At 38.8% G+C, this 23,063-nt stretch overlaps 1 long non-coding RNA gene across 1 annotated transcript; it reads left to right on the top strand.

Moving 5' to 3' along the window:
• The first annotated feature begins 269 nt into the window (after positions 1–269).
• Positions 270–2,686, top strand: LOC138110835 (uncharacterized). Its single transcript, XR_011151094.1, has 3 exons — positions 270–307; positions 1,235–1,310; positions 1,538–2,686. It is a non-coding gene; the product is annotated as an uncharacterized lncRNA (long non-coding RNA).
• The last annotated feature ends 20,377 nt before the right edge of the window (positions 2,687–23,063 follow it).

Genomic DNA, 23,063 nt, shown 5'->3' with positions numbered 1-23,063 from the left:
GCAAGAAAAGAATAGTTTTCTTTCCTTAGCTGAGAATCAATCCTTGAGAAAAATGTGAAGTTATGGTGATGTTGATTCATGTACTATCTGAGGTATGAAATACAAGTAGCTTGCTGGAACTTTGGTGGTTTTTTTTTTTCATCTTTACTAACCCTTAACAAAGCATTAGTAGCTAATTCAAATTATTGGTGGCTTAAAAATACTGAATGGGGTAAATTTTTAATCTGTCTAGGTCTCTTTTATAGTTTGGCTGCTGCTGTATGTATAGTGTGTACTCATGTACCAGAAAAGTTCCTCTTGCTTGCAGGTGTGTGTGCATCTGGAAAATGGTTCTGAACAAAAAGTGTAGAGTAGCTGTAATTAAGTACAAACTGCTCTGTAGCATTTGTTCCTTCTCATTCACTTTTGTCCTTTTCTTCTTTTCCCTTTTCATATGTAGTATAGTATTTGAGCCAAATTTCAAGCTTAGTAAATACTCTGATGTATCTATGCTTATAACATGCTAAAAATTATGTCTGTAAAGGCATCCTGCTTGAATGTGTAAGCCAGTGTTTGGTGTTCAGTTCTGACAGGTTTCTGGATGTACTATAAGACTAGTTATTCTTGAAGAATAGCTCATTACAGTCTGATTTTCCTCAGGGTTTTTTGTTTGTTTTCTTTATTGTACTGAAGCTCATCTCTGCTGAGGCTGGCTCAAAGAGGCAGACTTGTCCACTGTTATAAACGGACTTTTAAGATGAAAGGTTCTTAGTCAGAAATTTCCCAGATCTGAGGTCTTTACCACAGCTGTTCTGCAAAACTTGGGTCTGATTTCCTTGTACTATAAAGCCTTTTTTTATTCCTTCAGCTTTTAAAAAATATTCTCAATATGAACAAACAAAATTCCTCTCCATGGTCTCTGACTTGCTTGAGTGGCATCATTAGCCTTAGACTACTCAATGACAGTTTAAGCCTGTTATTTATTTTATAGTTTAGATTAAGGGACTGGGATTATATTAAAATTTTCACCAAAAATGGAAGCAAGAACAGAAAATAATACAGATGCAAATGTAGCTAACCTTTCCATTGGAATTTCCTGATTTTGAAAGTGGTTTACCAGACTTGGATCAGATTTTGAAACATTTAGGCCTCTGTGTAACTTTGTATATACATGGATAACATTAGTCATTAGATAAACGTCTGCAGGAACATAACAGTGCATTCACTTTATATTTTTTTTAATTTAATTTTCTAGATTTCCCTTAAGAAAAAAGAAATGCTTGAAAATTCTCATAAAAGTACTCCAAGTAGGATTACCAAGGCTGAGAGAGGTCAGTAGATGGGAGCTTCCCTGAGACCCATTAATCACCAGGAGACAAAAAAAAATACCATGGACAGATGGTACATGACTGTTCTGCTCTTCCCTTGCCCCTCATTTATTTTTTGCCAAGTACTGAGTGGTGGGATATGGGAGACTATAAGTCCAAAGGACGAATGCTTGGGGGAGAGGAGGGCTTGGGACATTGAGAGTGTTAAGTGGAAATGTGTTTGTCCACAGGTTGGTGGTTGTACAGCATGGGAAGGTGGAAAGTTCATTTTAGTGTAATTGAGAGTCTTGGATTGCTTTGGAAAAGGTTACTTTTTGCTCTTGTGAGGACAACAAAATTCAACTGTCTTCTCCCAAATGGGCTAATCAATTTTAATGTTTTTTGCTGAGAAAGTTTGGGAAAAATTAGTCCCTCTCCTGTCTCCAAAAAGGAATCTCTCTGCAAAGACTGGATCATTTGAAAAATCTTACTCAAACTGAAAGGTTTTACAGTTATTTTCATTATGCACAGTAAAACATATATAACAGACCTGACTTTTCCAGTACTGCAAAATGTATTTTGTGACTTTCCCTTGTCTCAAGACCTTCTTTAACCCAGTTCTTCCAAACACTGGAAGATCTCTCCCCTCTCACAGCAAGAATTGTGTAGTAAGGTCCAGTCTCCTTTTCTTTACAGCTGCTGAAGCTGTTCTTTGCACTGAGATCCTTAGATCTCGGAATGACCCTTTGGGACCAATAGTAGCAGGTGTTAATTGGAACAATCTTTTGGCTGCTCTGATGCTCTCTAGGGATAAGCTGGGGTCTAAAAGCCATATATATGCATGCCAGATCTGAATAGTCAAAGCAGAAAGTTTGATGTTTCACATTTCAGGTTTTGTCATGTTTTTCCCTGGTACTCATTTTTAAATGTACGAATTGAATTTGTTTTGACAGGGATCCTGGGCAGGAGCCATGGTGTTCATTCACTTCAGGGTATTGCAGATAACAATAGGAATAAGAAATAGTTTATTTTTTTCCTTTATTAAAATTAGTAAAAAATAAAGTAATCCTTATGTATTATAATCAAACTGTATTTGTGTCTTTTCAGCATAGTTTGGATAAAATGGGATTCACTTGGGCACTTTTTCAAAGATATGACTTATTCTTCACTCATTATGGTTGCATTGGTAGTTAGTACACAGCCATTTAGAAAAAAAAAAATTATCCAGATTTCAGTATATTTAATCATATTCCCAATACCTCCCTATTTGATTGTACATTCTGTTCTTGAATAATGAGAACTTGGTACCTGAGTTTGGCCATCCAGCATTTTTGCTTTCTCACAGAGATACAAAGGGATGTGTCTTATATTCCATCCAATAAAGATTGGGTTTTGACTTATTTTTGGACTCTGGCAGATCTTCTAATGGAATGAACAGTGTTTAAACATGGGAGTCTGGTCTTGGCTCTTCTACCTCTAAGCAAAACCTTTTAGACTAAATGTCACTGTGGAGCCTAACCTGTGAGGTAAGCCATGAGATGACCAGTGCGGGAGACTCTTACACCTGTAGGATTTCTACCAGCCTAGGAATCCGATAAGAATCTGTTATTACTCTAACGAACAACTACATACACAGAGTAGTAGTGAATGTATTAATTTTCTATGAAAAAGGTTTTGAACAACTAAACTAAATGAATCAAAAAAAGTAAAGCTTGAATTTTAAAAGCATTTTGTCAAGCTTTTAAAGGTTTGATAATCAACAAGTTTTTACCAGAGAGCTTTACAAAAATTTTTATATTTATGTATTTTGGGAGTCTTTGGGGTTTTTTTGAGCAAAACACAGAAAATGTTGATACAAAAGACTACTTTTTGTGGAAATTTAATTTCAGTGGCAAAAATTTTATTTTGTCATTTCTCTTTTAGTCTGAATTTACTGTAAGCTTAAATTCACCACTTTGGACATTTTGTTTTGGTTTTTTTCTCTCACAAATATAAATGACCAAATAAGAGCAAGAACTGTTTTCTTCTATCATATAGGGCTTGTGATTCTCCTTTCTCCTGCTTTTTGAAAAAGCAGCATTTTCCTATTGCATATGTCAGGATAGGAATATCAGGCTGTACTAGAGACCAACAACACATTCAATACAGCAGCAGACAGCAAAAAAACAAGTAAATCTGCACAGTTTTAAAATTACTTCAATCTTAACCCTCCCCACCTTTTTAAATTTCTTTTCTGTCCATTTACCATGTGTGCCAACTTTTCTGATGGAGTTTATATGGTTGAGTACTCCAAAGAAGATCTCACAATGAACCACAAGCCTTTTTCTAAGCCTTTGTAGTGTCCGCAACTTTTGATCACGTCTTAGAAGCAGCAGTTGTGACCATTTGATGATAAATCATTTGCTGGCAGGCAAAGGTCCACTGGGCTTTGCTCCCACTCTTTCATCTTCAGAAATTTTCGGTATAGAAATATTTCTTTCTCACTAGAAGTTCAGTGTCTTTGGTGGCATTTTTCTTTTACTCTTTTTCATTTTTCCCTCCCCCTTGTAACAAGTATGTTGCTGATTTGATGTAGATTTCAGTGACAGAGAGATAAAAATGCTCTGTGGATTTGCAGGCTCTGATCTGTAAGCAGGCAGAATGATTTTACTGTCACTGGGCTTACAAAATCTTGGCATTAGGCTACCAGAGAGACTTTGCCCATCCCACCCTGTCCCCTATTTCCAAGGTGAACTTTGGTTTGTGGAATTGCAGAACAAAACCAGCTTTTCAATCGCCGCACCATTTACATTGCTAAACTGTGCTAAGTTAGCACACTTTTTTTTACTTTTACATACTGTGAACTCATGATTATCATAAATCCTGAGGTATTTAGGAAGTAAAATCCCTGGGGAACAGTGGTGGCCTGTGATTTATGATAAATTTTCATGGGTCATGTTCTTACTAGTCTTGAGGATGTAATTTCTGCAGACTTCAGATGAAGACCACTGTGAGCTGGAGCCATGGGTAAGAATAAGTAGATCTGATAGGCACAGAGACTAGAGACTGGTCTCCCTTTCATTCCCTTTTCACTGCTGCTGTGTTAAGAGGAGTGTGGGAAGCAGTCAGGTTTCCCCAGCATAGTGATCCTTTCTGTGCACACCTCCCATGTGAGATGTTTTCCTGTGGCATGCTTTATACCAACCTCATATGTGGAGATTGCAGCAGGGGAGAGGGAGAAGGGAACCTGACCTGGATGTTTTGCAGCAATTCCTGACCAACATGAGGCTTTGGCGAAGCAGCTGGTATAGATTAGAAGAGCCCTTGGATTGCTTTCATCTATGGAAGGGCAGGGCTGGTGAAAAACTGCCCCCAGGATAGGAGAAATGCATTGGTTTTTCATGGATCTCATCCTCAGCCTCCTCCTTAGTTACATCTAATGAACAATGGTACAGCTGAGAATGTGACCACACACAGTTTGGAGAGTTTCTTTTTGTAACTAGATCTTGGGAAAGATTTCCCTTCAATGCAGAATTTAATGGATTTCCTTTGTGAGAGTTGCGAAAATAAACAAATAAACCATGTCCTGCAGTTGGAATGTTTTGGACACCATGAAATGAATTTTATTTCCCTGTCTAATGATATACCAGGGCACTGCTTGTAACAGATACCCTAATGGAATCTGAGCACATTTAGGTGTGGTTCTTCCAGTCAAGTGTCAAGTATCTGGAATGAAAGTATATAATAAATATGAGATGTTATTTCTATATATTTTTAATATCTATTTAATTTTTATGCATATGTATATATATGAAAAATATTTGTTAAATTAATAAGAATTTGGCCATCAGAGCTAATTTAGTGGTTCACAGCATCTGCTTTTAGGAGATTCCGAGCTGTTTACTGTCTATTGCCCACAATAACTGCAACTGCTCAGACCTCAGTGTGTTTCCCACAGCTTTCCTGAAATGGATGAGCCAGTTCTGCAATAGTGAAGTGGCTCTGATAAGTGTTATCACTTGATTGTTACAGCTTGTTCAGGCATAGCAAGTTTGCATATTTTTATTTCTTTTACAGTATTAGCAAAAAATTTATTTATGATAATTTAATTTGGAGTTCATCCCTTAAGTTTCTTTCTTTAGAATGACTTTGCCAACTGGTTTGGTCATACAATAGTATTATTTTCTTTAGCATGTATAGTATAGAATTGAATGCCCCACTCCTAGGTGTGACAAAGTATTTATGTCCACAGAAGATACACAAAACAACAAATACAATGTTTAGAATATTTACTAAATATTAATAGTGCCAAATATTACTCCATCTTTTGCAGTTATGAAGGTTATTCTAGTCCAACAAAATGCTCATAATAAATAAGAGAGGAAAAAGAGGAAGACAGAGATTTGGATATGTGTAGGGAAGTTAAGCATAATAATGCAAGGGGTTAACTCTCAGCTTTTCCCCAAGCTTTTTATGTCAAACTGGCACACAGGGGTTTTATGTAACCTGTCAATAACCACCAGTATAGGGCTATGGAGCAGGAAGTGTTAAAGAATCACATGGTGCATGTTTTTGAAAAGAGGAAGGACACAGAGAGTGAGGTTTTGTGAGAAGGACTTCGAGCCAAAAGGGAGTACTGTGAAGACAAGTGCTTATTTTTGAAGTCCTCAGAACTGAACATCTCTGCAAAGCATCAGAAGCGCTCCAGAGACAAGAGACTGGGTGGCACCACGCAGGTGATAGTAGGGAGTAAAATGTAGGATGACTTCTTTCAGCATCTGTGTCCCATTCAATCAGCTTAAATACCTAGTGTAATTTCAAGTAAGAGCATACAAGCACATTACAGATGACTGAATGCTGGTGCAGAGCTCGATTACCTTTTCCTGTTCATGTATACCCAGGTCTGCTCACATTTCTTTCCAGAGTGACTAAAACAGCCAGGAACAACAACATTAAGTCACGTACAGCCCTTGCAGGATGTCTGAAAGAATTTCCAGATATGACTTGACCTTCCTCTGTTTTCCATGGCTTGATATAAAGCATGATTTTCCAATGCTTTCTCATTTTAATTTGTGGTCAAGCCAGCAAAAAGATTACACCTTCAACTTCCTGCTTTAAAATTATTATTTCTTAATGTTTTGAAGGTGATATAATGTGGAGAACTGAAGTTGAGAACTTTCCTCAGAAACTTGCAAGATATCAAGATCTCAATGTGTTAATAAAATACTGGCTTCAGGGGTGACTAGGGAGTACCAGACAATATAAAAGGATTAGGTTGTCCATTTGCAAACGTGCATATACACTAGCACCAAGCATGAACTTCAGTGAAACAAGTAATTTTAGAGCCTAATTTACCTCTACTGCAGTTTGCTGTTATCTAGTCTTAAAGCTGTTGCTGGGAAAATCTAATCACCACTGTGGTTTAAAATTCTCATACACATGGTAAAAACTAATCCTGTATCTATAGATAGCCACAAATAAATCATATGTGCTGTAATGCATTCTCTTGCTGACGTACTAGTTTTCTGACTGGTTTTGAATGGCTGAGGAGTCCCTTTCTAATGATTTTAGATTACATGATAAAGAGGGTAGCCTCTCCCTGACAATTCCACTGTTGTCTATGACCATGTTAGAGCTGTTTTAAAGTAGCTGGTCTCCAGAAAGATGCACTGATGCCCAAACTGAGGCCTTTAATTAAGACTAAGTGTGACTGCGCTGCTGTTTTAGATGTTAATGTCACACCTGAAAGAAAAGCTGAAAGGGGAAGACCTTCAGGAAGGGGGTCTGCTCTTGCTGTTCTTAATACTTTGAGCAGCACAAACACAGTGAAGTACCCAGTATGTCTCCTCCATGGCTCTAGTGGAGACTGAAACATGAAGAACTGCTTCCTAAATGATGTCCAAGTTGCAGCCACTCTCATGTTTTCTACTCCTGTGATTTAACCTTGTGGACTGCTCTAAGAGACCAAAATCTGCCTGGGAGGTACTCCTTAAATTACTTTGGGTTGTCTCTTTGCTACACTAAGCAGTCCAAATTCGCACACACACACACCAAAAATGGTTCCCCCTTTTGCCCTAAGAGATCTTTTGTGAAAATCTGAAGACAGAGCCCTCAGCTGAGTATGGGGTGCTTTTCACCTAGGTGTGCGCAGTTTGCAGGAAATTCGAGTCACCCCCCTTGTGTTCTAGACACCACTCACCCTTTTCGGGGTGTTGGGCTGGGTGCGGCTGCAGCAAAACATCTTTCCACTATTACAGACTGCACACAACCTTGCAACCCCTTCTGTCTGTCAGAAATCCTGTCACGATCCGCTAATACAAGCGGGGGTCATGATGGTTCGTTTATAGATCTCAGAGTGCAAAAGGACATAAGGGATTTCAGTTTTAATCAGAACAGTGCACCTTTATTAAGTGCCCACAACATGGTAATGCGATAGAGGGGAGAGAGAGAAAGAAAACAAAGTAAAAGGGTAGAGAGGAAGAAAAGGGGGGGAATAGCTACCAACAGATGAGACAAAGTCCTCGTGCTGTAAGAGACAGTCTGCAGATCCCTCATCTGCCTCACGATCATCGTCAAGGACAGAGACTGAGCACAGGAGTCCTGGCCTAGCTGAGGTGGGGTGTCTGCCAAGTGTTGCCTGCGGGTGTGCCCACTGGGAACTGGTACGCATTCCTGAGGAAAATTAGTGCAGGTAACAATGGACTGCGCCATTCTTGCTGCCCAGGCGGGAAGGACTGTGCTGAAGCGGAAAGGAATGACCTGTCCTGTACATCTGTCCTGTACCTGTTTCCCAAAGCAACAGGGCTCATAACAAGGGCTGTAGGTTTCCCAGCCTCTTGGCCAGTTGCCCCTTGCTTCTGAAAAGAACTATAAAGGGACTTTCTAAAATATCTGAGACGAGATCTCCCCATGGAACGAAGACGAATCTATTGGCAGAAGACCACGAGGACTTTGTCTCATCCGTTGGTAGCTATTCCTTCCCCTTTTCTTCCTCTCTACCCTTTTACTTTGTTTTATCTCTCTCTTTTTCTCTCCTCTATCACATTACCGTGTTGTGGGCACTTAATAAAGGTGCACTGTTCTGATTAAGACTAAATCTCTTGTGTCCTTTTGCACTCTGAGATCTATAAATGAACCATCATGACCCTCGAGGATCGTGACAACTGCATCTACTTCTCCAGTGTGGGAGTTGTTGAAGGTTTGAGGCAAAACACTTTAAAATCAGTGTGAGTCGTTCTTCTGGCTCTTATCAGGCTTTCTGTTCTTTGGTGTCATGGTAACATATGACCCTCAGTTAACTTGTAATTATACACTCGAGGAACAAAGAGGGTGATAGAATGAAGCTGATGTTTTATTCCAGTAATAAGCTTACTGAATAGGGGAGGATTTACTGCAGCTGGCCAGGGCTAATGGCTGTGAGTATTGTGGTGGCTGACACTTCCCTCTCATCTGAGAGGAAATTCTGAGGAACAACTGACTCCACCAAGACCAAAACATATTTACTAGTGGGAATTAAAGGGACCATGTGATGCAAGGATGTCTCTCTCTGGGCTGGGAATGCTTCCAGAAAAGAGATGAGGAGCTAACATATTGGAAGTTTGGGTCAGGACACACAAGCTGCTGCTGAAAGGGCCTGTCTACAGTTGTCTTCTGCACATCAAAGCAGGGGATCGCCTCTAAGAGAGAGAGGGTTTTTTTCCCCATTGCATTTTCCCATTGCTGGTCTTCCAATTCTTTGATTATGTGAGCAAAATGGGGACCTACTTACATGCAATGATTGGTCCAATCCCTTCCGGTTGCTGGGAATTCCCACTGAAATCTCCCTACAGCATCAGTGCTGTGTCCTTCTTCTTCTTCCAGCATGATGTGATCCCTTTATTTGTATAGAAGGCTGGAGTAACTTAAAAGCTGCTGTGAAACTTAATAAAGCAACATTAAATACTTAAGCCTCTGATCTTCACCTTCTTCCACTGTATGTTCTCTATAATCTATAAACAGTTATTATGCAGGAGTTTTTCCCCTACAGGAAAAATTTTCCCCTACAGGTGAAAATGCTAACTATGCCGATGCTGTAAACTTTCCTTGTAGATTTTGAGGTAAATTATGTTTGACATGTATGTCCCAGTATATTTATGTTGCAGTATCACCTAGTAGTGACAGATCTTCTTGTCTGAGATACACAAAAGAGAAAGCCTGAGTGCTTACACGTTTACATGTCCTACAACTATTTCTGTGTTTATTAGCTTTGCTTTTGTTCTGTCTCAGATCAAAAAATAGCATATTAAAATAGAATCATCACCCTATCATTTTCTTTTGTGAGGGGTGGAGGAGTAAGAGACAGGAAGGCACATGTGTGCACATATATAAGCATACAGGGATGAATATCCACATACCTTGATAGACAAATACACTGGACATGTGAGAATTTAAGAACACCAGATATTCTATAAAGTGTGTCTGTTCTTCATGCAGTACTATATCTAGGAGGCACATGAATAGGTGAAGTATAGAAATCTCCTCCAGGTGACTTGTTGCTCCTTTGGTACTTTTACATAAACAAGTAGCCCTAGTAGTTGTGGATATGCATCTTTAATGAATAGACATAGTTCTTTTTCACTGCCTGAATCTGAGAAAAATGAACATTTGGATGAGGATAGCTTGCATGATTTAGATAACATTCTGAAATTCCACTTTGGTTTTTGAATGTTAGCTTTCATTGAAAATAGTACGATGTTACAGTTCTTTCCCATCATCAGAATTTCCCATAAACAAGCATCTTGCTTAAAGCCAAATTCAACTCTCATGAAACTCCAGAGATTAATTTGGCTCATCATGCTATAGGCAATTACTGTTATATGGATTTTTAATCTGGTTTCTTCTTCTACAATTTTTTTGGGTTGGACTTTGTTTTTGGACACACTCTCTTTATTATTCTATTGTTATAATTCAGCTGTAGTTATCCCCTGCTGCTTTTATTTCTGATTCTCATGGATTTAATTCAGAAAAAAATATACTTGGTATAGTATGATGAATTTTGTCACTAGACCTATTAGATATTAACTTATATATGCCAATAATGCTGTGAAATAATTTTTAAAAATTGTTACATGGAATATAAAAATTAACTTCAGAGCAAAGTAAAAAACCAATCTCTATAGTTACATAAACCTGGATATATTTTCTTTTAGAAAGCTCAGTAAGAAATCTGACTTGTGCCTCTATTTAGAGCTCATTAACTGTTCACATTTAGTTCTACCCATGTGGTGCTTCCTTGTTTTTATATTTAACATTAATACTTTAATTGCCAATAGCTGAACAACAAAGAGCTACTACAGTCTGAGTATCCTCTTAGAATTTCTCTTCTGTGCAGTAATCTATTCATTTTAAACTTGAAAGAAGAAAACAAATTAGTGTAGGAAAGTAGAACACTTCTTCGATTCCAGTAAAGTAATTCCCTCTTTTTCATAGAAAATCTTCTGACTGATGGACCTACTAATGAAGAAACAAATGCCTCTATCAAAGTCCAGTCCTTAGGATTCCTTGCTTTCCTCAGTTTTTACCATCAGTTGTGAGGAAAAGCCATTTAGACAGATAGAGCTGGCACTCATTCTATCAGGGCAGAATTTGTTTCATAATTTTGGGCAAGGACTCTCTTTTGGAGAGAGAATTAGAGTAAACATTTTATCATCCCAGTGGACTGTCTTTCACATTGTCTTGTGGAATGGTGTTACTTCAGTTTTTTATAGAATATACTTGGAAATTCCAAGTATATTTTGTTTCCCATTTTGCTGTTAATGGCTGAAGAATTGATATGCACTGTAATTTTTCACAGAACTATTTACTTTTCTTTTGTCATTGACCTAATAAAAAAAAAAATATACTTTTGCACAGAGAGAATGGAAGGTTTGACAGCTTAGAAAAAACCAGCATTTAGTTTTCTGTTTGATACTTCTTGCTTAGTCCATTCTGTGCAATTTTCTTTCCCCACATCCTCAGCAAATACACAGCATACCTTTCACACGAGAGCTTTTTCTTGAGACCTGTCTTGCAGGTATTTTTTTCTTCCTTTTTTTTGGTACTGCTCACTCCCCACTGAGCAGGAACATTTATGGCACAGAGGTTGCTAGCACAGGAGGGTAAAGTCTGCCTCCTCAGATATCAGTGACCTGGGAATAGCATGGTCTAAGTATGTTTTTATGGCTTCAACCTTCCTCTAAAGATAGAACACTTTCTCTATCAGTTGGAGAGACTGAATAGCTGCATCTGCTCCTAATCATGCAGGTGGTAATGGCCCTGGCATTGCATAGCATTTTCTCCTTGCCTTTACTTTCATTTTTCAATTCTGCTTGCTACTGCTTTAAACAAAAGGCATTTAAGGATGTGATGTGACTTGAGGTAGGCAGGTAGACACCTGTCTCTAGTTTGATGTCCTTGCAATAGTTCATAATGGAAGATATAGGCAGTTCATTACAAAATATAAATTAATCCTTTGTCTGGAAATATCCTGGGAGGACGTACAAAGCTGAACAAGTAAAAGACAATCTTTAGGAAATACTATCTAAAGACTTCTGGCATCTTCTTTGGACTCTCTTAATGCTATATGAGCTCCATTAATTACAGACCAGGAAGTGGATTGCACTCAGTGTATCGATACAAGCTCACAGGAGTAGGTAGGTCAGTCAGTTGATGTTCCTGAGCACGCAAATGCTGTGTTACTGTGTTGCTGAACTCCAGCTCCACTCAGGGCTTTGTTTGGTTTGGAACTGCTAGGTCAGAAATGGGCATCTATTTAGGGGATGTATATTCTTGTGCTAGATATACTGAGGGGAATAAAGAGAAAGCATACCTCAATTTACATCTGCCCAGAATTGACTGGAAATGCTTCTGGAACTGAACTGTGGCACTAAATATGGGAAGACAAATTCAGATTTTCAGCACATACTCTATGTAACCACACTGAAAACAATTGCACTAGATTTGCAAGAAGCGACTCAAGTGAAAAGCTGGGTTGTTATCATTTAAAAATGTTCAGAGAGTAGGTTGTAATGTCACTTATCTACCATGGTCAAAAGACCATGTTAAGTAAAAGTAAAGAAAAAATTATTTTAATGGTGAAATATGATAGTTTTTTCATAATTTACTCTCTGAACCTGGCTCACTGTGCTTGTGCCTAGTAAGTTTTTCAGTGTAATAGAGAAAGTTAAACTTGGCCTAAAGTGCTCACAAAAGACCAAAAAGTGAAAATAAACAACAGAGATGGTACTTCTATAGTTCTTTATACTTAGGTATTTTTCAAACTAACATAAGTGTTGGAGTCTGGACTCAGTGGCAGTTTAATGCAGTCTGATACATTTAAATTTAGTATTTGTCAAAGTTACACTGCAGAATTGTTGCATAATTTCACTTTTTCATTAGTAAAATGAATTGATTCTGAAACCTTTTAACATCAAATATAATTCTGCTGTTTACCCTCATCTTCAAAAGATAAGCAATGTGGTACTCCCTTCATCCCTCACTTACGTGCTAGAGAAGATGTGAGCATCAGCGCTGAAAGGCATCCTATAGCAAACAGTTGCTGTTATCTTTTCAGGGTCCACCTAAGGAGGTGGATAAGTTTGCAGCAGTGAGAGTTATGTGTCAGGAAGGTTTACTTAAAACAGTCAGCGAAAATCTCCTAAGTAAATTAAAGCTGGGAAAATTCTCACTTGTTACGGCACTTAGTCTACCCTGGTTTTCTGTGTACCTTCAGGGAGCAAACACGGGAAAGGTTTAGCATGAAAACAAAACATCCCAAAGAGCTATTTGCTTCTACTTTAGTCTCCACAAGAAAAGAAGACAAGAGTTTGAGGAGGTCCCACCCTTAAACAAGATTGAGAGCCAGACCTCATTTTAAAGACTATTTGGCAGAAGAAACACAGACAGGAAAGTTTCCCGCAGCTAGTTCGTTTGAATGGTGACCTTTATCTTTCTCCAAATGAAAATGAAAACTCTTCCTACGCTGCATGACCTCCAGTGGGGTTAGTCAGTTGCATCATGATGAGATGATGTTATATATCTCCATCTGTTTCTACTGTGTCCTTTTCCCATATGTGTGTTCCATGTTAAGAATTTTTCTTTTTCTCTCTCCTATTTTTGCTCCTTCTTAATATCTTTTTTTTTTTAAACTATACTTCATCCATTCTCTCACTGCCCAGAAGTGTGACTGTGAGAAGAAAAGCTGTAGGCACAAGAAAGGAATGAAGATGGCTTCTGGTTTTTTTCCACAGTTTCATAATCTTTTGCAGTTTAATGAGTTATCTCTGCTGCAAGAGACCTCTGCCATGACTTTGCCAAACTGCAACTGTTGTAATGTACTGCAAATTAAATGAATTTCAAAACTGGCACAGAAAGCATAGCTTTACATGTATTCCTCCTAGGAATGGATCAGAGAAGGAATTTTAGTTGTAATTGGTTAGAATGTTGGCTAGGAAAACATTAACTGTCCATTAAGAATGAATAAACTTTTAGTATGTAGTAGCATGCCAAATTCAAGTCTGAAATGTGATTTTTTCTGCATTCTCTCTCTTAATCTAGATTTTTAGTTAATTCTTATTTCCAGTAGCTGTTTCCCTTGGAAAACATTGTGCTTGCAAAAGCTCTATTTGTGTAAAGAGTCCTGATTTCAGCTATTATTTCTGATAGTTGACTAGGATATAAAATTCTCAAAGTTAAACATACCATGTAGAACACAAGCACAGCATATATAATTTGAAACCAAGTCTTAAAAGACACAACTTACAGGAAATATTGAAACTGATACTTAATGGTAATATCATTGTAATTAACCCTTTGTGATCCCTCTTAAAGGGATCTTAAGAGTGTAAGGACCTTTACGGCACACTGGCTTTTCTTTACCCACAAAACTGCTTTCTGTGCAAGTGATTTTTTTCTTGTTATTTTGATACTTTTTCTTGCAGATCAGGTCCTTTTTTGCTTGTCATGTGAGGGCCTATACATCCTCTGCCTTTGCAACAACAACTGTTATAGAATCTGCCCTCTAATCATGACAAATTTCTGAATCTCTTTCTGGGAAGGCAGAGGAGAAAGATTTCTTATCTGAAGCAACAATGCTTTTCACTAGTATTCACACAAGAAAGACCAGGATGGTAGTTGAGCACAATGTTCCTTCATTACCCTTCCTGGACAAGGGCTGTCCATCTGCTTGCATAGTGCACAGCCCAGCAAAGCCCTAATTCTAGGAGAAACTTTTTGGCACTAAGATGAGTGGTTAATAGTAAATCTGCCATAGAGCATGACTCAGCCTTGGTAGTAAGATAAACAAATGAAAAAGGTCTCTTCAGTCTCAGGTCTTATATATGCTGCAAATTTAAGCTGAATTCCACCCTGAAGCATGATGTCCAAGCAGGAACATTTCACCAGATCAAAAGATTGGTGAGTCACAAACAAGTAGTGTGGAAATGAAGTCAGTGTATAGAAACATGATTTTCTAAGGATCAGAAAGAATCCCGTGAAGCACTGAGGTATATAGAGAGATGTAACTTACAGGTAAGGTAGCAGTAAAAAAACTGCTTTCACGGTTTCATGGGGTAAGGAGTTTGTGTCTGCTAAGGTCCTTCAATATGTTTGATGGCAGCCAAGAACACAGGCAGTACTATGCATCATGATGAGATTTACAGGAAAATGGGATCCCAGTGCAGGTGCCAGCTGGAAAAACCTAAAGAACTCTGAAGAACTGCCAGCGCAAGTACCCTTAAAATGCCAGGTAAATACATTGACTAGCAGCTTCTGGTAGCCTTTAGATTGGCTGTTCCTGGTGGTGTAAGAATTGATTATAATAATTTTAGAAAGGAAGGTGTGTAATGGCTGTTTTGCCAGTGGAAATTTTGGTCACTTCCAAGGCTAGGCAGCAGACAGTACAAATGGGTGGAAGGGCTGAGGCACCTTTCTCTGCAATACTTTGTGGACAGAAGAGGAGAAATATCTTGCAGACTGGTTTCATCCTTTTTATATCTTTCTTGTCCCTCAGGACCATGCTCATGTGCACAGAGAACTGAGTACAGACCTCTAACAGGACACACATGAGTTTCAAGACATACAGTCATCAGAAAGCCTAAATAAGGGAATAAGTTTTGACCTTTTTCATACTCATTTCCAAGATTGCCTCTCTCCTGATGAGCAGTGGTGTTAATGTTTGTTATGCTATTTTGTTATTTTTCCAGGAGATGCTTTTACCCATAGTGCAAGTACTTATGGTTGAGCAGCAAAGAGGTAGCAGGCTCAGTGTGACACAGCTTTACCCTCACAAAGGCAAAAATGCTGAGTCCTGCTATTCAAAAGGCTGTAAAATGAAAATTGCTTAATGTAGCAGTGCTAGCAACCTTAGCTGTGCTTTTATTAATATATGTGCACCTCCTTTTGGCAGAGATTACACTGCATTTAAAAAATGCTGCAGATGCTTTTTGGGGGATCTAAGCCTGTCCATGTGGGTGGTGGTTTTTTTTTAAACAGCAGCAGGAGATTTCAATCATGCTGCAGATTTCACACTTGAAAGAATGTACAAAAGGTCCCATCCTTAGTCTGCTGAAAAGCTATAAAAAGTTAGGCTTAACTTTTTAACTGGTCTAGTGTTGGGGAATATATAAAAGGATTTCCATCTAGCAAGCAAACAAAAATACATCAGAATTAAAAGAAAATTCACATCTAAGAACTGGAAAAAAATTGTAGTTTTCATCTCTTTAAATTAGGCCTTGGATGAGAGCCTGAAAATTGAGTCTCTAGAAGGATTAGGAAGTAAACGTCTTCACTTTTCAGTCTATTACAAGATTATATCAGAGCTCATGATGAGTGGTTAAGGTGATGAAATACCCAAAGTTCAAGGCAACAAACTTCTGCTGATGGCTGTATTTGGTAGCTGTTAATCTAGCTTCTTATTGCAGATTTAGAAAAATGAGCTGTTCTGACTTAATCCTCCCTCCTTGGAATTACCAGTGGTTCAGAGACTTACATGGTTTACCTCTCTCAATAGCTCAGTATTGTCTTTCCATCTTCATGTGTCCACTTGTCTGTGACAAATACTTGAATAAAGAATTAATGCTCTCTCTCTCTCTGTACCCACCCCACTCAGTACAGTTTTGCATCTTACTCAATAACAACAATTGTGAAATTTCAAACAATGATCCATCAAGTTCATTCTGAATGCCTGGGGCTTCACAGAAAGGCAGCAGCCACGCCACATCTCTGTGCCTTTAGTCCACAGTTCAGTATTGTGGCTTTGGAAAACAGAAATGGATTTCATCCCTGGTCTTTGGTGATCTGCTGAAATAGTAATGCGTAAATGTTGTTAACCCTCTAGTAATGGTAGAATTATAGAAGCTGAATGCATGAGTTTTTTCTTCCCAGACTTCACAGCAATCCTTCTCAGATACTTTCTAATATGTGCTTGAAAAAACATATTGAAGAATTAGGTGTGTTATCTATCAGGAAAAGTTTGTCCTTTGCACTCCCTCTGTATTTCATACATGCTTTTCAGTAGGGAATTTCATAAATTACAGTTTCACAGAGAGAAAGGAGTAAGAGATGCAGCAAGGTGAGTGTCATTTTCATTTAGATTTCTTAATAGACACCTCAGGAAACTCACATTCCTCGTACAATACTAGTGCTTCTGTCCATTGGAATGCTCTGTCCATTCGTCTCTATGTGCCTCAGATTTTGGGTAGGAAGAGGCAAAGATGGGCCATAACAAAGTCTTGTAAACACCAATGGTTGCAGTGACTGGGCAGAAGAGTGGGTAGGAGACAAGACATGAAAAAATGACCTCAAGCTCTCCATCAGGCACCCAATCTGAGCACCAACCTTGTGACCTGTTCAGACTGCCTAAGGAGGTCTAGTAGACCCTCTTGACCCTCTTTCACACAAAGGCTGTTCCAGTTTTATACCCCTTCTTTAATATTTTTGTTTCTATTTTATGTAAATCAGAATGCCTACATTATTCATAGGTGCACTTCATCTGGTTTTAAATCCTATAAATCTCATGATATGTTATAGCCCTAAGCCCCATAGGTGCTATTTAAGTTGAGAAAATTAATCACAAAATTATTTTCCATCTCTTGGTGAGACATGGGATTGCTGGCTTCTGGAACAAGGTGACAAATCAGAACTACAGACTATCCTGATGTGGAAGGGACCCACAAACATCACCAAGTCCAGCTGCTGGCCTTGCACAGGACAGCCCCAAGAGTCACACCATGTGCCTGAAGCTGTTGTCCAAGAGCTTCTTGAACTCTGTCAGGCCTGGTGCTGTGACCGCTTCCCTGGGGAGCCTGTTCCAGAGCCCAACCACTCTCTGGGTGAAGAACCTTTTTCCCAATATCCAAACTAAACCTCTCGTGACTCAGCTTCATGTCATTCCCTCAGGTCCTGTCACTGGTCACCAGATTGAAGAAATCAGGGCCTGCCCCTCCTCTTATACTCTTGGGGAATCTGTAGACAGCAATGAAGTCTCCCCTCAGTGTCATCTTCTCCAGGCTGAACAAGAGGATAGAAGGGAAGTATCTTTTCACTGTGTAAAATTTCTTGAATGGCTCCCTTAATGCAAATTTCTTAAAATTCAAAGCAGTGCAGGAATGAGAATCAATACACTTTACCTTTATCCTTAGTGATCTTAATGGTACTAGAGTTACATGTTGGAAAGGTTTCCTGGAAATTTCTGTCCCTCAGATATTTTCTCTCTCTGCCAGTATGCCAAATCCAGCCACAACATAAAAAGAGTGACTGGAGATGATACTGTTTTCCTTTTGGCTTCTTACGTGGCCATATGACTCAGCAAGTGTTGAACTCCAGATAAATGGTGCAAATACACATTTAAAAATGTGCATGGGTAACTCAAACTGAATCAGCATTTTTAGCACTTTCTCTGACTCTCCTGATTTTCTATTGCTTACAGGAAAACACTGGGAAAAAAGAAAGCTGGTGAGAGGGTGGTAATAAAAGAGCTGTGAGACCTGTTTCATGTAGAAGCAGTGGCAACAGCATGTTTTATGTAACTGCTTCATCTTCTTCATCTTTTCCTTTGACACATTTGTTCCTTTCTTCACGTTGTCCTATCGCATAAAAACACACTTTTTCTTTTATAGGAAAGATTGTTTTGTTTCTCTCTTTCAAATCTTTTATTAATTATATATAGGAAAAGTGTTCATATCACACATTCTCTGTAGTCTTCTCCTTTATGTGTCCAGCCAGAGGTGAGATGAAATTAGCCTTCATGGGTTGTAAAGCACTTTTAGAGCTAAATTTGAGGCTGAGAAGGAGTGTGGTAATTATGCAATGTTAACAAGCAATAGAAGTCAGCAAGGCAGAAAGGATGATTGGGAATTTGGACTCAGATGTCTAAACTGGCAGCCTGGGAGACTATTTAGGATAAGAGTGAAGTATGCAACAGCTGCTGGTTGTGGCAAAGGAAGCTTGGATGTATATAGTTTACAGCCTCTGTGAGGGGTGCACTCAAAAACCACCTTGGATCTAGTCAGAGACAAAAACCTAGTATAAAAGAAGTACAGTTACACTGTCATTACAATTTTATCATGAGGTCTGTTCTCAGATGTGAGGTTGATTTTTGTTAGATCAAGCTACCTGGTCTACCTCTTCCCCAGGCTACTTTTCCATGATGGTGGTGGTGGTTTCTGTCCTTCTCACTTAAAAAATGCTTTGAAACTAACGGTAGTGAGGCAAAAAAATGCTAGTGATAATTTCAGTAGAGGTTTGTTGAACTGTCGTAAAGCAGAAAACATTTTCAAAGTATCTGAAGAAATGGACCACCATGTTCTCACATGGTGTGAACTGGAAAGGCTCCATCTTGTGTCAATGGATCTGTCCTAATCTGTGCATCAGCTGACAGTCTGGCTCTTTATGAAGATCATTTAATAAATGGGTAGAAATCATCACGCAAGACCTCTGCCTCAGCATAAGCTCTCCCTGCTAGAAGCACACAGTGCTCCAGGCAACAAATGGAATGCTGAAATCAGAAAAAAATGGCACAATCAGAACTCTGGCATCTGAGAAGCTGTACTTTTGCAGAATTTTCAGCTGGTTTGTAATAGTGTTTCAGGACTGGCACACTAACAGGTTTAAATGTGTTTTAATCCGCTTATGTAATTTAAGCACCTCTGGGAGGGGTGAGCATTCACTAAATTATTTGTTATAGTGAGAGTTCTATCATATTGAGCCAGATGCTGCTTTCCATGAGATATGCTATTGTGTCTGGCACAAACTAAGCTGAATAACTCCATCAGATTCGATTAGGCTAAAAAATAGGTCTCTGCTACGTATTAAAATGCATCAGAGCACATCCTTGGCACTTCTAAGCACCTGAAAAGTAACTTTATCAGCCATGCTACAGCTGAAAGTTTTTCCCCTTCCTTTGATATTACTTTTGACTCTTTCTACATCATTACCCATCCTACAGACAAATGTTCCTAACAGCTGATTTAGTTGAGGAGAAGTACAGTGGTGTGAAATGGCTCAGCGGTGGTCTCCTTTATTGCTGTATATTGCAGAATGTTATCCAAATTAAAACAAACTTCATTTTGTAGGGAACAAAGAAAAATTGTTCAAGTCCATGTTCTGTATTATTTATTCTCCCTCCATTTTGTTAATTGATACACTCGTGAGCAACATAGTCCTGCATAATTTGCAAGCAAGGATCCAGTCCTTTGTTTCTCCCATGACCAGATAGCCCTTGATTTGAAGAGGAGTTTGGAATTTGCTAGGAATACAAAAGCAAACCATCATATAAGGCATATGCTCTCTTGGCATGGGTTACAACTGAGGTAAGACCAGACCAGAAATCTCATACATGTAAATAATGTACACAAATGCAGTATAATTTCTTTTCACTTCCTTTCTGAAACATTTTCTCTAAGAGCTCTACTTCATTTATTTATGGTTGAAAGTATCAACAACTACTGGATAGGCCTGAACTATATTTTCTGTCTTAAGTTCTCTGTTAGCTCCCAAGGAAGGATAGTTGCATCTGTTTGCAGAGCACGAAGCACTGTTCCTTTGTGACTTTGTGCTCTGTAATCTGTGCTTGAACTAGCTCAATTTGACTGACTTGAACTGACTGCTTAGATTGAGGCCAGTATCCAAAGTCTCTATTATAACCTGTTCTCCGGTGTAACCTTTTCTTTTACCTTTTTCTTCTCCATCTTCCAGGACCAGCCTGGCATTCTGCTTCCTGCCATTCTGCCCAAGTTCTGTATTACCTCTTACAGTCTCTGGCAGATGGGACCCTATCAGTGTCTGAGACACTGATATCTTTGTCTCCTAGTTCTTGAAGGTTCTGGATCCTATTCACGCCCCTAGTGCTGCTTCCCATAGTCCCTACACTTTCATTTATTTAGACAGTAAAATATACAAAAGACAGCGTGCCAAGTCAGAAATCATAAAACACAATCACTGCTAAATAATGTGCCTTACAAGAACTATGTGTAGGTTTCTGTAGGTGTCAGCAGCTGCAAAAAGTGTTAGGTTTGAGTCCTATAAATCCTTCCTTGAGAGAAGCATTTATGGTTTGAGCAAAAGCCAGGGCTATATTTTTTTTATGAGTGAAATAAATAAAAGCATAAGTTCTTATGTCACATTTTGAAGATTACTCTTCTAAACTTGCAAACATTCAGGCATCTTTGGAATAAATATAAAATATTTTTATGGAGTGTGGAGGAAAACAAAAACCCACAAGAAACATGATAACCATGTATATCATCTGTGTGATAAACTGAAAACTAACAAATAGTTTCACTGGAAATTTGGCCAGCTTCAGAGTCCTCAACTGCAGCTATCTGAAATGAAGCTGAAAACTGTCACAGAGCAACCCCAAGCCTCTTAAAATCCACTTGTAAACCCAAATAGGTTTAAAAGTGAAGACCATTGGGATGCATTTGTCTGCACCACTCTTCCTCAGCTGTGCAGCCAGGCCTTGTTTGATTAGGAGCTCCATGGTTCAGCCCTGGCACAGGCACTGGGGGGTCCCACTGACCAAGAAGTTTAGCTCTGTGCTGTCATCCTCTGTGTGGCCATGGTGAAATCCACTCTGGCCACTGTGGTTCTATTAGGTTCAATTTTTAATTGATTTGGTACTGTCTGTTCAGCAGTGCTCTGCTAATCTGGACCACTTCTGAATAACCTCCAAGGGGAGAACATGGTGACGAACCCACCCCTGGAAGGGACCCAAGCTCCCTGGCACCATGTCAGACCCACAGTGAGAGAGAGAAAGTAAGCATGAGCTCTGCCTCCCCTCTTGTACCTGTTTTCCAATCTTGGACTGCTGAAGGTAAAAACAGGAGCACATGCCTAGTTCAGTGCCTGTCTTATGCAGCTCCTGTGCCTTTTCCTTGACTATAGCAACAGCAACACTCTCCTGCCATTTATACTGCTGGAATACAGACAAATGTAAAAAGAGCAGGAAATATGGTTCACAGAACATATGGCTGACCTGACATAAGACTCCACTGGGTCCCTAGATGTAGTGATTTCATCCATTAGGCCATTCTTCTCCTAAAACATTTAAAAATGAAAAAATCCATGCTGCTGGTGAGGTGATACATTCCGATGTCACCCGTAGCCTGTGAGTGACAATTTAAGCAGGGCTCATCTAAGGTAACTACTTGTGTTCAATACATTCTCCTGCAGCCAACCTTTTAAAAGTCACAGAATCTAAATTAAAATGTTTATATGCACATGGATTTTTGTCACGTGTGTCTGGAGCCAATCAAACATTTCCCTAATGAAATGCATAATGGCAAGGACAAGTTTTAAAAATACACACAAATTTTAGGAAATGTCTTTGATGGAAAGCCAATTTTTCAACCAGTGGAACATTACCTTTGAGGAAAGGTGGCACATGTTTTAGTAAGCCATTTTAAATAGGGTTAATCAGCTCTGAAATAAATATTATCAGCAGGTTTAACAAAGGTGAAAGGAAGGGATGTTTCTGAAATGCCCAACTCATTTTGGATTAAGAAGTGAATGCGCTCCTGAAATGGGAGGACTTGTACCAATTAATTTCTCAGAATACCTGGACTGTATTGTCCCTGTTCTTTTCCCACTGGAGTAGGACAAAATACCATCACTGCCCTGTTTGGGAGCAAGACTGACCCATTATTTACTACCTTATGGTAGCCAAGATGACATAGTATCTTGAGTTCCTTGTGTTTATTTTGAGATTGCAGATGGAAAGTTATAGAGTTCATTTCTATTGTGCTGTTGTTTCTTACATTTGTACTAAAATACAAACATAGTCAAAATGTAACAGTCAAGATTTTTTTCTTGAAATCAGATAATTCATCATAGATGCTTTTGGCTCACCTAAAAGGAGAAGAAATGTTGTTTTGGCTCTCCTTTACTGCTTTGATACTGAAAACCACCCTGATTTATAAATAATGTTTTACTATTAATAGTTTAATGGAATGCAAGATATTCCATTGTGATGTCAGAAAGAGTAGTTACATATTACTGGCTGAAGTCTTTTTTGCCCCATGTATTGCACTCCTTAAGTAACTTTGAAAAAATATGGTTATACTGATATAAAGGGAAGCAAGAATAGGACTATGAAGAGAATTCAATAAGCCTCAGGATAAATCTTGTTTCCTTGAAAAGTGTTTTCATCTATTAGTCCTTCTCTCAGTGTATTTCATGGTAGTCACCATCCCAGTTTGATTTCTGCTGAACAGAAATTCTCTGCAATTAAAAGGCTATGGCATTGTAGCAGTAGAGGTAGATTTGTCTTTCTTTGCCAGAATTTCA

This window comes from Aphelocoma coerulescens, chromosome 5 (assembly GCF_041296385.1).
Source record: "Aphelocoma coerulescens isolate FSJ_1873_10779 chromosome 5, UR_Acoe_1.0, whole genome shotgun sequence".
NCBI lineage: Eukaryota > Metazoa > Chordata > Aves > Passeriformes > Corvidae > Aphelocoma > Aphelocoma coerulescens.
This window is presented reverse-complemented; position numbering and strand designations above follow the sequence as displayed.